The sequence below is a fragment of the Herpailurus yagouaroundi genome, unplaced genomic scaffold, assembly GCF_014898765.1.
Source record: "Herpailurus yagouaroundi ecotype Mexico unplaced genomic scaffold, PumYag 198, whole genome shotgun sequence".
NCBI lineage: Eukaryota > Metazoa > Chordata > Mammalia > Carnivora > Felidae > Herpailurus > Herpailurus yagouaroundi.
In genome coordinates, this window is record NW_024412429.1 from 23814143 (window position 1) to 23818355 (window position 4213).

Sequence of the window (4213 nt, forward strand, 5' to 3'; positions counted from 1 at the left end):
AGCAGAGTACTGTTTTGTATGGTTTGGAAGCAAGTACTCAAGGCCAATGGAAAGAAGCAGGCTGAAGAATTCTTAGAGCTCAAATGGGGCTGAGAATAATTTGTGTTTCTACCAGACAGGGGAGACAGACCTCATAACACATGGGGCACTGGATAGAATTCTCAGAAAGATATCATCTTTGTAATGGGGATAAATTCATCTTAGATGAAAAATTACTCTTGATTTAACCCAACAAAACTTATTCCAGTGAAGTGATGAATAAAATTGATTCCAAGCACATACCGCTAGAACATGTTCCAACAATAGTTACAGGAATACAACAAAATACAGCATTGACAAGTTAAAAATCTCAAAGTCCAGCATCAAATAAGTAATGACTAGCCATATAAAAAAATAGGGCAATATAATCCATGTCTATGAAAAAAATCAATAAAAATTTATCTCCAAATGACTAAAGTGTTCAGATTGGCAAAAACACTAAAATTGCTATTATAAATATGCTTGATATGCATCAGAAGGTAAAGGAAAACATGAGCACAATAAGCACAAACAATCCAGTGTAGAAATGGGCAGAAGACATGAACATACACTTTTCCAAAAAAGACATCCAAATGGCTAACAGACACATGCTCAACATCACTCATCATCAGGGAAATACAGATCAAAACCACAATGAGATACCACCTCACACCTGTCAGAATGGCTAACATTAACAACTCAGGAAACAACAGATGTTGGCAAGGATGCAGAGAAAGCAGAACTCTTTTGCACTGTGGGTGGAAACACAAACTGTGCAGCCATTCTGGAAAACAGTATGGAGGTTCTTCAAAAAAATTAAAAATAGAGCTACTCTATGATCCAGCAACTGCACTACCAGGTATTTATCCAAAGGATACAAAAATGCTGATTCGAAGGGGCACATGCACCCTCAATGTGTATAGCAGCACTATCGACAGTAGACAAATGGAAAAAGCCCAAATGTCCATTGACTGATGAATGGATAAAGAAGATGTGGTATATACATACAATGGAATATTACTCGGTAATCAAAAAGAATGAAATCTTACCATTTACAACAACGTGGTTGGAACTACAGTGTTTAATGTAAGTGGAATAAATCAGTGAGAGAAAGATAAATATCATATTATTTCACTCATATATGGAATTTAAGGAACATAACAGATGGACATAGGGGAGGGGAAAAATAAGATAAAAACAGAGAGGGTGGCCAATCAAAAGAGACTCTTTTTAAAAAAATTTTTTTTAATGTTTATTCATTTTTGAGAGACAGAGACAGAGCAGGGAAGGGGCAGAGAGAGGAAGACACCGAATCTGAAGCAGGCTCCAGGCTCTGAGCTGTCGGCACAGAGCCCAACGTGTGGCTTGAACTCACGAGCTGTGAGATCATGACCTGAGCTGAAGTCAGACGCTCAACTGACTGAGCCACCCAGGTGCCCCAAGAGACTCTTTAAATACAGAGAACAAACTGAGGGTTGTTGGCGAGGTGTTGGGTGGAGAGATGGGCTAAATGGGTGATGGGCATTAAGGAGAGCACTTGTTGGGATGAGCACTGGGTGTTATATGTAAGTGATGAAGCACTAAATTCTACTCCTGAACCATTACTACACTATGTTATTCTAACTTGGATTTATATTAAAAAAAAGAAATTCCAGAGATGAAAAATATATAATATCTGAAATGCTAAATATACCAGATGGTGTTTTTTTAAATTTACTTTTAAGAGACAGAGAGAGACAGAGCATGAATAGGGGAGGGGCAGAGCAAGAGGGAGACCCAGAATCCAAAGCAGCCTCCAGGCTCCGAGCTGCCAGCACAGAGCCCGATGTGGGGCTCGAACCCACGAACCACAAGATTGTGACCTGAGCCAAAGTCAGACACGTAACAGACTGAGCCACCCAGGAACCCCACTAGATGGTATTAATAGCAGATTAACCAAAGAAAAAAATGTCAATGAACTTGAAGACGTAGAAATAGGAGCTAATAAATGAATCACAGATGGGAAAAATAAAAGCTAAAAGGGAGAGGAGGAGAAAGAAGGAGGGAAGAGGAAGCCTAGCAACAACAAAACCAACAGATATAACAAGAACAACAAAGCTCCCTGAACAACTCAACAATATCAATCAGTGTAATATACATGGAGTTGAACTCTGAGAAGGAAAAAATATTTGAAAAATGAATGGCTAAAATGTCCCAAAGTTATATTTATATATTAACTTATATATATTAATTTATATATTATATATTAAAAGATAATTATATATAATTGTATGCATTATCAATAATAATTATATATTTTTATAATATATATCTAAATCTACAAATGCAAGAAGCTCCATTAACCCTGAACAGGATGCACCTAGAAGAAAATCACACTGAAACACATCATAATCCCTTTGATGAAATTAGTGCTAAAAAAGACATTAAAGCAACTAAAAATACAAAGACACATTATTAACAGAGAAACAAACATTAAGAATGACTTCGGTTTCCCTGTCAGAAACTATGCAAATTAAAAAAAAAAAACATGAAGGAATGACATTTTTAAATTTCTGAAAGAAAAAAATCTAAAATTCTGTAACCAGCAAATATGTCTTTCACAAATGAAGCAACATAAAGGATGTTTTTGACCATGAAAATCCAAGCAGACTTGCACTAGAAAAATGTTAAAGAAAGTTCTTTAGGTAGACACAAAATACCAAATAGATGTTTAGATCTACACAAAGGGAGTGAAAAGGGCTAGAAAATGATGTGTATGTGGGTAAATAAAAGAAAAACTTTTATTTATTTATTTATTTATTTATTTATTTATTCTGAGAGAGAGAGAGAGAGAGAGAGAGAGTGGGAAGGGGCAGAGAGAGAGGGAGAGAGAGATAATCCCAAGCAGGCTCTGTCAGCTCAGAGCCCAATGCAGGTCTCGAACTCACGAACCCCTGAGATCGTGACCTGAGCCAAAATGAAGAGTTGGACGCTTTACTGACTGAGCCATCCAGGTGCCCCAAGGTTTCTCATTTTTAATTGCTTTAAACATAATTGGCTGCTTAGAGCCAAAATAACAGTGACTGCATTAATAATACATACAGAAGTAACTTGTATGATGACGACAAAAGCACAGAGGACCGTAGGGGAGATAAAGAAACATATTGCCGTAAAGTTCTTACACTGTTTGTAAGGTAGTGTAATATTTGAAAGTACATGGGATTGGTTAGATATGCACATTGTAAATTCTACGTAACCACTCAAAACAAAACAAAGAAATAGATAAAATTTTATAGAAGCCCCTTTGAAGGGGCTTCTGCTAATTACATTTGTGGCAAATTTGAACATCAGTAGGATAATGATAGTTCTAGCACATTAATTTTTTAAAATCCTTTCAGATTTTAGTGATGATCAAAAAGGGAGAAGAAACAACAAAAAAGAAAGTTGTTTTTTTATAAAAGAATGCCAACGAGTACATGAAGAAGAAATGACAGGCTTAAAAAATTTGCTGTGGGGCGCCTGGGTGGCTCAGTTAGTTAAGCGTCCGACTTCGGCTCAGGTCACGATCTCGCGGTCCGTGAGTTCGAGCCCCGCGTCGGGCTCTGTGCTGACTGCTCAGAGCCTGGAGCCTGTTTCAGATTCTGTGTCTCCCTCTCTCTCTGACCCTCCCCCATTCATGCTCTGTCTCTCTCTGTCTCAAAAATAAATACACGTTAAAAAATATTAAAAAAAAAATTTGCTGTTTTGCAAACCTAAACAAATAAATGATAAGTGAATAAATGTTTCATGGAAGAATAATTAATGGATGCTAAAACCACTGGGCGAAATTTTTTTGAGGAACTAAATATTCATACAGTTTAAAATTTTTACTTCGCCAAATATTATTTATTAATTACAAAGAGAAGTTTCTTTGGAATAAAGAGCTCTGACAGAAATTACCTTAAACAAGTAATCAACTTGGTATTCGTAGTAACGGGACTATTATTTGCCATGTGGCAAGATGCAATGAGAAGGATACATCAAGTTTGAAGTATTCTTGCCAGGCATTAAAATAAAAATTAATGTTTATTTATTTTTGAGACAGAGAAAGAGGGGCGGAGGGGTAAAGAGAGAGGGAGACAGAGCATCCAGAGCGGGCTCTGCACTGAGAGCACAGAGCCCGGCGAGGGGTTCAAACTCACCAGCCGTGAGATCACGACCTGAGCTAAAGTCGGAC